At 45.9% G+C, this 13,337-nt stretch overlaps 1 long non-coding RNA gene across 1 annotated transcript; it reads right to left on the reverse strand.

Moving 5' to 3' along the window:
• Nucleotides 1-549: 549 nt before the first annotated feature.
• On the reverse strand, nucleotides 550-1,927 carry LOC140848156 (uncharacterized). Its single transcript, XR_012128707.1, has 3 exons — nucleotides 1,718-1,927; nucleotides 1,376-1,485; nucleotides 550-844 (listed from the first exon to the last, which is right to left on the reverse strand). It is a non-coding gene; the product is annotated as an uncharacterized lncRNA (long non-coding RNA).
• Between the last annotated feature and the right edge of the window lie 11,410 nt (nucleotides 1,928-13,337).

Below are 13,337 nucleotides of genomic sequence, written 5' to 3' on the forward strand. Positions count from 1 at the left end.
TAGTCTATATTTACTGAGTAAATGGACCATGCACCATGGGCCAGGTCACTTGCTTTGCGCTTTGCATGTATTCTCTAACCTCTATAATACCCAGTAAGTTAGTGATGCCCATTTTGCAACTGAGGAGACTGGAACTCAGAAATGTAAAGCATTTTGTCCACCATCTCACAGGAATCTGGAATTCAAATCTTGCTCTAGTCAACTCTAGTGCATGAGCTGTTGACATTCCCGGTATGGTAAAGTGGGACAGACTCACCAGGAACCTGTTTTTAAGGGGGATTCCTAGATGGTAACTCATTCTTCGCTCAGAATGATGCAGACACGTTCAGACTAAGTCAGTGAGGAAATGATGTTGAGCTTTTGTCTGAGAGTCAGAGGAATAGACAATCTGGGCTACAGCATGGCATCTGTTGGATTAGTCTCCATTGTCTAAAACGTAAGATAACAGGGCTAAAATATACTGCCTGATTACCTGAGTTGACACAAAAGTGGAACAGTGTAGTAGTTTCCCAAGATTGCTGTAAGAAATTAGTAGAAATTTGGTAACTTAAAACCATAGAAATTTATTCTTATAGTTCTAAATGCCAGAAGTCCAAAATTCAGGTGTCAATAGAGCTTTTGTTTGTTCACATGCTGTCACATGATGTCCTAGGGAGTCCCTGTAAGGACGGGCCTCTCTGTCGTGGGGTCAGCGCCCGGACAGTCACCTGGCTCCAGCACCTGGTGACAGCTCTGGCAAGTTTGTTCTTTCCTGGGGAACTCACGATGAGCCACCCACGCCGCAGCCTTCCCAGTGCCTGGCCCTCTCTGGCTCCACCAGTCTGCTACTGGAGCCCACTGGCTTCTGAGGAGGGGGCAGGGACAAAGGGGACTGGTTGGCTCTTACAGTCCTGGTGGGATGAACACACTGGTGGCTCCCCCTCTAGGCAGCTTGAGGGGCCAAGGGAAGGGCGGCATGTCTGCTGCAGGAAGACAGTCAACTTGCCCACTGAGAAAAGCAGAATCTCAAGTGAGGCAGTGAGGTGTGTGGGAAAGAAAAGCATTGCAAGGCAGCAGGACCAGCTGGTGGGGTCTGAATTCCACCTTTACTACTAAAACCCAGTGAACTCGGGCAAGGGGCAGCCTCTGTGTACCTCAGTCTCCTCACCCACGCAATGGGGACAGTAAGAGTAACAACCTTACGAGTTATTAGAATGAAGTGAAATAATACTTGTAAAGTAGTTAAAACAGTGCCTGGAGCAAAGAAAGAACTGAAAAAGTATTTGTTAAAAAAACCAGTTAAGGTTAGATAGACTCTTCACACCCTGGCCTTGCTACTTTCTGGCTATGTGATCTTGGGCAAGCATCTCAACCTCCCTGGGCCCCTTCTGAATACATGAAATGGCAGTGGTAATGGTGATGTCGCAGGGTTGCTGGGAGGATGGTCCCAGGCACGGTGTGTGAGTGAAGCAGGCAAGCCAACTCTCCATCAGTCCCGTTAGAACCCTGAGACAGTAAGGACAAGCAGGAGTGAAGAGTTGCATTTACATGATTTTTTTCCCCAAAATTCCAATAAAAACAGGCTGAGAGTAAGAGGTGATTTTCTAAGAGCTTCAGGGCACGGCTGGAGGGCCAGGTGACCTGAAGTCCTGACAGTAACAATAGCAATACGCAGAGACAGAAACAGCAAGCATTTACTGTGTCCCAGGCCCTGAGCCCAACACTTCACATACCTTACCTTGCTGGACCCTGACGAGTCTGTATGGCAGGGTGATCCTCACGATCATCATTCTCACTTTATAGATGAACAAAGTGAGCCTCAGAAAACTTGTTCCACCTCGTGCTGCTTTGTAGGGTGAAACTCTGATTGGAACGCATGTCTCCTGACTCCACTGCGTGCTCTGAGCCACCAGGTCCAAGGCTTGAGTCACTACAGACTGAATTTCATCAGAATCCAAGGGTCCTGTGAAAAAGATCTGAGAGTCTTAATGGAACACAAGACTAAATGAGCCACAGCTGTGACACAGCTACTAAAAATAAGTAAATGTGATCATTTCAGACATTTCTGGGCATGTGCTCATTGTCATGCCATTGTCATCTGCCCCACCCAGGCCTGGGTCTGGATGTTTGAATATAGCATTTGGTTGGCCTGGATTAACTAGAATTTTCTATCTTTCCTGGAAGCCTTTAACTAGAGTTTTAGAGATCATCCTTGAAATGCAGACACTCTAGATCTGGCTAGTAACTGAAACTCACTGATAGGAAAAAGTTGCCAACATCTTCACTTCTGAAGACTGCGCCTGACCCATGTCTGGCTACCTGCAATGGCTGAGGAGATGAGAAGACCCCGCTTGGGAGGCTGGGCTCTGAGCAGTCCAGCTTCCATCTTTGCAATCTGGGACTGTGAGATGTAATCCCTCAAGACCATCTCTTCCTACTGTGGAAGGAACCCCACTGCAGGGTCCAGGCTGTTCTCTGCAAGTGATTTTTTCAAGGTGGAACAGTGTACAGAGAGAGAGAAAGAAAGGGAGAGAGAGCAGGATCCTCAGTACACAAGGGAATCAAGGTGGGCGGGAGCCCCAGCCTCGAAGGCAGCAGACAGGAGCCCATGAGGCTGGACAGTCTGTGGGGGAAGGTCAAGGGTCAAAGGAGAGACATGCCCACCAACAACATGGGGGAAGGAAGGGATTTAGGAAAGCAAGCCTAGCCGATGAAGGCTCCTAAATGATGATAACGATAGGAATAGCTAATGCTATTGTGCATTTATTGTGTGTCTAGCATCCTATTCCCATTCAGTCTCATTTTATGTAGATGTCTCAGGAAAAAAACAGGCCATGGAAGAAGCAGGCTTTCAACAGGAAGAAGTCAGTTCAAGTCTAACTTTTATGCTTTTCAAAGACCAATAATAATCACCCTAGTGGACAGGAAGTGTTTTGGTCCCCAATTTAGGGAAGAGAAAACTCAGACATAGAATTTGAGTAACTTGCCCAAGGTCACACAGTAAGTGGGGGAGCTGGCCTTTGAACCCAGGCGTTTGCCTCCGGAGGGCACCGCTCTCACACAGAACTGCCAAAGCCATGAATGAGATGCATGACGCAAACCTCTTGCTCTTCCCTAAGAAATCTTCAGTAAAATCACTATTGCCTACTGCTACTTTTGGTGTAATGGCTTCTTTGTAGGGTCTGGGAAGAGGCTGTGCCCACCTGAAGGTGGATCAGTGATCAAAACAGAGGACACATGGGACATGAAACAGATGGCATCAAGGTCACACCAAGGCTACACTGAGCTAGACAAAGATTCTTTCTAAGGCCTAGAGCAGATTATAATTTATCCACACCTTCTTGTTGCAGCAGTCTCCTTGCATGCCCAATCCAAGACCAGCTAACCATAGCTTCTGGAAAGAGAAGTCTGAGCCCATTTCCACATATGCTCTAGAACACTCAACAAAGGCTAAGTGATGCTGCAGCAACAATGATCTCCAACCGGTAATGACTTACAGCCACAAAAGTTTAATTCCCGCTCAAGCTATATGCCCATCTTGGGTTGACAACATCCCTTCTCATGTCATCTTCTGTGGAATGAAAGCTAAAGAAGCAGCCTCTTTCCGGACCATTGTCCTCCTTGGGGAAGACAGAAAAGACGCCTAGCAAACCATGTACTGGTCCTGAGAGTTTTTGCCTGGAGATGACACATGTCACATGACTTTTGCTTGCATTTGTTGGCAGAAGCAAATCACAACGCTGAGCCTGAGGTTGGAGTTGGCAGGGGGACAGCAGAGAATCATCTCCTCCAGCAAATATTTTGAATAACAATATCATCTACTGCAGTCTCAAAGCATTCAACCCTAAGGCCCCTCAAAAATTCCTTCTCTAGCACCGTGACCCAATAAAATGTCCTTGCCCTTGATCATACTGCACCCCAGGGGAGCAGAGAGGAGCAGGAGGGAAGGGGGCAGAGAGGAGCCCTCTGGAGGCCAATAACATAATTAGTGATGACAAGGAAAAGAGGACAGTGCAGCTTCAGCTGGTGACAGGGTGGGTGTCCTTGACCCAGGGAAGAGGGGACGTAGCTGAAGAGGCCTGTCCGGAAGGTGGGCCCTGGGGAGGAGAACCTGGCACCATATGAAGCTACTGTCTGGTTAGAAAATGGAGCAACTATTTTTCCATGACCCACTTTTAATGCTATGAGTTTGCAAAGAAGCTGGGGGAGCCAAATTTTAATTTCTAAAGGAGCTTAATTTCTCAAAAAAAAAAAAAAGCATTTCTCTACAGAGAAGTGCAGTTCCGTGCAAGTCTTAGAATAGAATAGAAACAATAAGTCAAATAAGTCAGAGCAGGCCAGGGTGAGTGGCTCCGAGGGAGTGATCCTCAGTCTACCGGGTTTATGCCTCCAGGGGTGACAGTCACAGGACCAGAAGGGCGACGTGGCATAAAGGCGGACAGTCAGCTGAGGCCCATAGGGGCTGTGACCACTTTTCTCCACAGAAGCCTCGGCACACGCTCTTATAAATACAATGTAAACTGGGCCAGAATGTCTTAAATTAAAATTGCCATGAAAATCTGGGATATAAGGTCATGGAGTGCACAGGGCTTCCTACAACTCCTAAACCAAGGTTCGCTCTGAGGGTCCCTCTCTGGGCTGGACCATCTGACTTGACTTTTTCATTGGTACTGGAGAAGCTGAATAATTTATAAAGGGCTCTGGGCCAACTTCCTGGACGTAAGAAACTCTTTGGGGGAAAGTGATGGATTGCATTGGTTAGCAGGAAAATACAGGCAATGTGTGAGCAGACATTTCAACAAGAAAGGGTAGGTTCAAGTTTAACACACATTTTTTTAGAGACCAATAAGCATACATGATAAAAAAAAAAAAAACAATTGCTTATTGATCCAGTAAGGATATAGTGCTCAGCTGCTTTAACAGAGATGAAAATAAGAGTGAGTTAAACAAGAAAAAAGATTCACTCTCTCTCATTTAAAGTCTGAGCTATCCAGGGCTGTCTGAGGGGTAGGGAACCGTAGCAGCTTTGACCCACTAGGTCATCCAGGAATCCAGGTTCCTTCCTTCTTGTGGGTCCACTGCTCACCATGGTGCCATCCTCATTGGAACCAGTTGGCTATCCCAGCCTGGAGAAGATGTGGAAGGAAAACCGCTGCCCTCAAGGGCAAGACCCTGGGAGGGACGTGCACATCGCCTCCACAACGTCCCGTTTGCTGGGACTTAGGCATGTGGCCATGGCTGGCTGCGTGAGCTGGGAAATGTAGTCCAGAGGATAGTTCCATACCTACCAGGTGGATGGCAGGGTGGATCCTGAGGACCCATGCTTAGTAAACTGGAAATAATACACATATTTATGAATCAATAAACAAATTGTGTGTTGTCAGAAATCCCTAACTAGGGCACCATAGCTAACAACTGTGACTGTTTTTCAAAGTTAAAAGAATTCATTCAAATTCTTCAGCCTAGGACCTCTCTGCGGTACCTCCAAGGGCTTCATAGCCACTCACTAGCATGACAGATCTGGAAAGGAGATGTCCTTGGCCAACAGGCCGGTCAGTCACATTGCCTGGTCTCAAAGTCCTCCACACAGTACAGCTGAGCTATATCATGACCTGGGGCAAAACTGAGGGGTAGAGGGAGTTTGAGATGGGGTCCCCCCATTGCATCTCCTGGGCCCCCAGGGGGAAGTGCTGGGGCTGCAAGACTCAAAATGCCTGTCATCGAAATGGAGACTTTAGCCTCTTTCTTGCATTTAAATAATCTGTTTAAATGCTAGCCTGTGGTTGTGCTTCTTATATTGCCCCTCCTGCCCATCTCCAGCAGGTAGCCAGGTCCTGTAAATCTTCACCAGAGAAGCCAGCTGGGACTCTGAGAGGGTGAGTGAGTGACACCCCAGGGCCACAGATGAGACCTAACTCAGAAGGTTGACCATGACCCCTAAACTCTTGACATCTCATCCAGGGCATTTCCCCAGGCCGATCAGAGTCCCATTAGAGTCCCACAGGCACTAGGGTTTCCACGGTAACTGCAGCATTGTCCTCAGCTGCCCAGACAAATGCCTCACAATGTCAGGAAAGCAGGCTGACTGTCAGCAAGGCAGCAGGTGTTCTTTGACAGCAGGGAGGGAGAGCTGAGGCGTCGCCCGCAAGTCTGGGGTGACAGCATGAAGGCCAGGGCAGTGTCCCTGCAAGTTAAGTTTCTGCTAAAAATGGCAGCAGAGACAAGGTTTGCAAAGCAGAAGGACATTCAGATTGAGACCGGCCTCCTCCCACTTCCCTAGGGCCTGGAGCTGCCTGTGAGCTGCGTCTGGCTGGTGCCTTGCTGGCTGCCTGACATTCTTTGGGCATTTGTCTCACTGGGGGCCTCCTTGGGAGACAGACAGATGGACAGGTGGAGGAGGGGAGGTGTGGGAGCAGGTGTAACAGAAAGAGGGAGCAGAGGGGACAGGAGAGGGCAGGAAAGAAGCAAAAGAAGGTGCAGGAAGGATGGAAGGGAGGGAGGGAAGAAGGAGGAGAGGAAGCTAATTAGTTAATTAGTTAGTTGTGCTCTTAGCTGAGCTTAGGGGCTCAAGTATTTCCACTTCAAGCTCCTCATCCCAGGTGTCATGGGTTAAATTGTATCCCCCCTGAAAAAGAGGTGTTGAATTCCTCACCCCCAGAACCTCAGAACATGACCTTGTTGGGAGATATGGTTGTTGCAGATATAATTAGGTTAGATGAGGTCCTACTGGACAATGGTGGGCCTAACCCAATATGACTGGTGTCCTTTTGAAAAGACACAGAGACACAGACAGAAGGCCATGTGAAAATGGAGACAGACACTTGGAGGGATGCTGCCTCAAGCCGACCAATGTCTGGAAGCACCGAAAGCTGGAAGGCATGAGGAAGGAGCCTCCCCTGCAGGTTTCGGAGGGAGCAAGGTCTTGCTGACAATTTGATCTTGGGTTTCTAGCTCTGAGACAACAGATTTCTGTTGTTCTAAGCCATCCAGTTTATGGTACTTTTTTACAGCAGCTCTAGGAAACTAAGATGCAAGATTCTGGGGTGAGAGCTGGGGGTCCTTGAAGGTGACTCCACAGTGAACCGGTCGATCCCAGTCAAAGGTAGGTGGACCCCTGGGGCTGAGTGGCCATGGATAGGACCCTTAATTAAGAGCCCACTCTTGGGTGGTGGCAGAAGAGAGCCCAGGGCAAGGACACAGGCAGGTGACGGGACACCCGCAGCTGGTGAGGCTGGAGCCATCAGCTGGCCATGATTCTTGCCACAGGCTGGCTCCGGATACTATGATAGTGCCCCTTGTAGCTTTGTAGTGGCCATGTTTTCAGACTCCCCTTAATGCCCTGTGTCCTGGCCTCCTGCATTTCTACCTACATCCCTTCTAATAAAAGTTCTCATCTTCCCCTAAAGACGTTTTCATGGCCAGGCCTGGAAAATCCTTGGTTGTCCATTAAAATCAGAATAAATCAAAAGCCACAGGAATAAAAGGAGCATTCGCCCTCCTAGAGCCTTCCCGGGGGACAGGGCAGGCTCTGCTTCAGAAGTACACCTGCTCCTCGCGGACATGGGGCTCCAGCCTGGGGAAGATTTTCCTTCCCCACCAACAGCCAAATGTGCATCCGAAAGGAAAGAGGCTTGGAAGGAGGAGAGAGGGAGGAGGCAGGTAGTGTGCTTCTCACAAGTCAGCTGTGAAAACTGTGTCCCTCTTCAACTTTCCTGTGGTCAGGAAAAGAATCCCAGGATGAAAATGTTCAGAAGTTCATCTGGATGGAAACTCTGATTTGAGAGTCATTCCATGTCCCCAATTTAACAGGTGCAGTTTCTGAAATGGGTTGAAAACCCCTCAGCTGCTGATCTTATTGGGTGTGAAGTGGGATGGGAGCGGGGTACAGTGGGACAGGGGACAGTCCAGGACCCTGGGCTGCCTGGATACCAGAGCACAGAGAAGGGCTGTTACAGAATGTTGTTAATACTACAAAAGGCATTCACCAACTTTAGCGTCCATGCACTCTCTCCAGAGCATTTTCCTAAAAACTGACTTAGGAGTGCTTTTCTCAAAATATGAACTCCTGGGTCCCACCACAGATCAACTGACTCTGATTCCCAGACAATAAGGTGCAGGGAACTGGTTTTCCCCAAAGTTCTCCAGTGATGCTGGTCCTCTGTGAAGGTGACGACCATTGGTCCAAGGTCTGTAGGCAGAAAGTTAAGGAGAGGAAGAAGTCTCTTACTCAACAGCAATGTTTCTGCTGGAAGGGAATACAGACCAAACACTTCGCAGAAGGAAGAGGCATTCACCCCCGGCCTCCTGAGACACACACTTTGTTTCCCCTGTCCTTCCTTGTATCTTGGGAGGCAATAAGTTCTCCCTGGTCAGACAGAGCTGCAGGATCGGTAAGGACAGTCCATTGTTTGAAACACAACCCTTCCCAGGCAGGAGAAAGATGGCCATGGCTGCTCCAGGAGGCGGTTGTCTCTCCACCGCACAACAAACCTAGCCAACAAAGCAGCCCAGGCTTATTCTGCAATTTGGGAACCGAGATTACCTCGAAACCCAGCTCCAGATGGGGTAGGTTGGTCTGGCGGAATCGCTGAACCCTGCGATGAGCAGACATTATTTACCTTGCCCAGGGGTGACCCTCTGTTAGCAACAGGGCTGGGATTCACGGTGGCATTAGGCTTCTTGCTCTGTCTTACAGGGATGGCAGGAAGAGGAAAGAGAGAGTTGAAAACTCAGAAAGCAACAAAAATTAACTCAAAATGGATCCCAGACATAAATGTAAAATGCGAAACTATAAAACTTCGCAGTGATAACATAGGAGAAAACCCACACGACTTTGGGTATGGCGATACTTAATTAGATGCAGTGTGAAAGATACTATGCAAGAGAGAATTGATAAATTGACCTCATTAAAATTAAAACTGCTGTGCAAAAGTCAATCTCAAGAGAATTAGAAGACAAGCCACAGAGTGGGAGAATGTGTTGGCAAAAGACTGGTGAAGGACTGTTCTCCAAAATATACAAAGGACTCTTAAAACTCAATGATAAGGAAACAAACAACCTGATTTAAAAATGGGCCAAAGACCTTAATAGACATTCTGCTGAAGATGTGTAGATGGCAAATAAGGACATGACCATATGCCATCAGGGAAATGCAAATTAACTGCACAGTAACCTACCGCTGCATTTCTATCAGATCGGCCCAAACCCAGAACACTGACACCACCAAGTGCCAGGTGTGCAGGTGGACAAGGATGTGGCATGCCAGAAGCTCTCATTCTCTGTTGGTGGGAACGCAAAATGGCGTAGCTGCATTGGAAGGCAGTGTGGCGGGATCTCACAAAGCTACACCTACTATTACCATATGATCCAGCAATGGGGCTCCTTGGTGTTCGCTCAAAGGAGGTGAGACCCTTGTCCACACAAAAACCTGCACACAGATGTTTACAGCAGCTTTATTCAGAAATGTCAAAGCCTGGAAGCAACCAAGATGTCCTTCAGTAGGTGAGTGGCTAAATAAACTGTGGTATAGTCAGACAAGGGAATATTACCAAGTGCTAAAAAAAAATGAGCTATCCAGCCATGAGAAGACAAGCAGGAAATTTAAATGCATATTGCTATGGAAGTCGACCAATCTGAAAAGGCCCAATACTGTATAGTTCCAACTATGTGATATTGTGTAAAAGGCAAAACTATGGAAACAAGATGTTTCCTGGGTGTGAGAGGTGAGAGATAAATAAGCAGAGTGCAGAGGATTTTTTAGGGCAGTGAAAATAATGACAATTTTGACATAATGACAATAATACAAAATATTACAATGATGGCTATATGTCATTATACATTTGTCCAAATCCATATAATGGACAACACCAAGAGTGAACCCTAAGGTAAACTGTGGACTCTGGATTATTAGAATGTGTCGGTGTAGGTTCGCCCATGGTAAAAATGTACCATCCTAGTGAATGAAGTTGATAGTGGGGGAGGCTGTGCATGTGTGGGGGAGGGGGGCATATGGGCAACCTCTGTACCTCCCTCTCAGTTTTGTTATAAACTTTAAGCTAAATAATAAGGTCTTAAAAAAAGTCAGAGTGCAACTGTAAGGAGAATCTCTCCTTTTACGGGAACTCTCAAGAAGTTGCACACACTGTTTCTGCTCATGTCCCCGTGGCCTGAACCTGACAGTTGGTCACCATTAGCTGCAAGAGAGGCTGGGAAAAATAGCCTCCAGCTGAACTGGCCAAGCAGAGACTGTGGAAAGGAGTGAAGGCTATTGTGGGTGACAGCATCAATCCCCACCGGAAAATAGAGATTTTCTTAATCAGAGCTCATAGAGAAGAGATGGAAATTTGTCCAGGCAATGGGGATAACCAGCGTCAGGACTCTCATCTGTCTGCCCAGCTGTGCTCTTGGTCTTCACAGTAACTCCCTACTTTGAGTCTTTAAGCATCTGCACTATTTCACCTGTTTCATAAGTGGTTTCCTTAGCGCCTGCTTCTTTCCCACATGATTTTCTGCAGCACCCTTAGTATTCTAAATTGTTTGCGAAAAGGCAAATCTAATTATTTTAGTTCCATTTGATGGCTCCCTGCTGCCTAGAGAACCGAGTCCTAAGCATTGGCATCCTGGTCAGCATTTAACTCTCACATCCTGCTGCCCCTACATGGTTACCCTGAGCTCGAGGCAGACGGAAGCATTAGCAGTTCTCAGGATGCCACAGCCTCACACGTCACTGCCTTTGCATGTGGTTTTCTGCCTGGAAGGCCCATTCCTGCTCTGTCCTTCCAGTGAGTGGATTCAGCTCAGTCTTCAGGGCCTGAGGCGTAGGATGCAGCTGCAGTGTCCTTCCTCTATGAAACTAAACTTCTCTGAGCTCCCCGGGCAGGGTCAGTCCCACAGGGAGCTGGCAGGCCTTGAAATTAGACATACCTGGGTGCAGATCCCACCTCTGCCACTTACCAACTAGGCGAACCAGAAGTTTCCTAAACCTCATTGCTCTTCTCTACAGGACAGAGCCACTCATACCTACATCATAACATTATTATGAAAATTAAATAAGATATGCAAATGTAATTCCTGACACATAGAAGATGTTCAGCTCATGGAGCTGTTATTAAAAGAACAAACTCACTGTGTGTGTGAGTTGGGGTAAAGTTAAACTGCTATAACAGAAACATCCTAAGAAAAAGGAGTGACCTTTATCTTGATAGGGGTGTGGTTATGTGGGTGTAATATTTGTCAAAACTCAGCAACTATACCCAATATTTATGCATTTCATTGTAGGTCAATTTTTCACCAAGAGAAAAACAATTAATGAAACCTAGTTAGCAATACATGTGCTGAAGTACTTATGGGAAAGTGTAGAGATGTCTGCATAAACTTTGAATTGTGTCCATGAAGAATGACTGATGGGTGGAAATATAGACAGATTTGTAATAATCATTTTTTAAAAGTAAAGTGTTACTGGTAAAATTCAGGCTGTGGGCATATGGATGCCTACTGTACAATTCTTTTAGCTTTGCTATGTATTTGAAAATTTTCATAAAAATAAACATATTCCATTATAAAATGGTTTTTAAATTATAGTTGTTTTTTTCCTCTCGAGTAACAATTCCAAAGTAAGTGTGCCAAGTTTGTGGGCAGTTCTGTTCCATCTGCTCATTCAGGGGTGCCAGGCTTGTGGGCAGGGACGAGTTTTTCCAGGTTGTCTAGTCATTGTTCCCTCATTTCCTAGCACCAAGGACATTATCTTCCTGAGTGGCCAAAGCCGGGCTGCTATGCTCTGGTTCCCAGGGAAAGAAAGAATGTAGAAGGCAAATCCATCTCTCAAGACCTAGACCCTTCTGTAGACAGCACAACTTCTGTCTACCATCATGAGAATGGAGTCAGGTGGCCAGGTGTGACCTCACAGGAGACTGGAAAATATCTAGCTCTGTGCTCAGGAAGAGGGCGAGTATTGCCAACCCTGTGCTTTCTGAGAACATACCAGGAGGCCAGTTTTCCAGATTTGCAGTCAGTTGGAACCCCAGTGGACCACAGACTTCTTGAGGGCATAGTGTTTTGCACAGCTTGAAATCACCAAACATGTTAAACACGGGGCTTGAAATGAGGCAGGTCTTAAATATTTGCTGAACGAGTGAATGTATGAATGAATAAATAAATAGAGTGAAGAATTAATAGTACTTTCCTACACCAAGTATTTCTCAGTATATGTCCACTTAATCTGTGGAAAGCAAGCCATCTCTTGAATTTGTAAATCTATAATATGTCAACCCACTCAAACCAAGTAATTCTTTATTAATTTAGGCCTCCCTCCCATCCTTTCTCTTCCCTCAAATTTTATCTTCACAAGGGACAAGAATTACTATTTTGTAAAGCTTAGCAAACAATCCTAGATGCCTTGGAAGGAAAATATTTAACCTAACTAATAATGGAAACTATTTTCCACATTATAAAAGCACTTGAGTAACACTAATATGGATTCAAATAATGTGAAATGGCATAGGAAGATTGGCTACTTATTACAATTGACCCGTAAGACTTCTATTTGGTTACCATTAAAAAAAAAATCAATGTAAGTACTTGGAAGTAATATAATTGTGTTTCTTCCACTGTATTCTATAATTCTAACCTTCACTAACTCATATTGAACTTTTTACCAATTGATGAAAATTATTGTATTTTTACTGCATTTCTTCAACATTTAATCTGAGGTTTAAAGAAGCATGATACTATTGTACATGGCATTTAGTTCAAGTATTAACTGGATCACCATTAAAAAGAGAATACTAAGTCTAATTTTCTCTCTCATCTTTGATGGATTTGTCTTATAAAAGCTGCAGGATTGTCCTTTTCAATTCCCACATCATTTCTTATTGTTACAATTCAGGGGCATCCTGATTTTTAGCATTTACCTTAAGACCTCTACATGTCATTCTCTGATAAATAGTGAATTTCCTGGATTCTTATAACTGTGTCTATATACGGGAACTTATTTTCAGCAGGCTGGTATGATAGGCAAGTGTTAGCATGAAGATATGGTGAATTCTGATGGTCAGGAATTGACAGTTAAAAGGGGGATCTCATTTAGATAGGTGTGAGCCTGGGGTGCATGCCTGACAAAGAAAGGTAGTGACACAGAAAAGGGAGACATTTCTACAACAGAAAGAGGGATGGATTCACCCAACTACAGAATGACGCAGAGAGGCCTGCAAAGGGGAACTAGGAGGTCAGTGGTGAAAAGTGACTGTTCTAAGTGTAGGGTGACTGAGATGACACCTGTCAATCAGGATGCGAGTAAGAATAGAAGGTCCCCAAGGTCTGGGATGAAGATGTTGGTTGTTTCCTCTTACAGGAGGTCTGGC

Source organism: Manis javanica, chromosome 3, assembly GCF_040802235.1.
Source record: "Manis javanica isolate MJ-LG chromosome 3, MJ_LKY, whole genome shotgun sequence".
NCBI classification, from domain to species: Eukaryota; Metazoa; Chordata; class Mammalia; order Pholidota; family Manidae; genus Manis; species Manis javanica.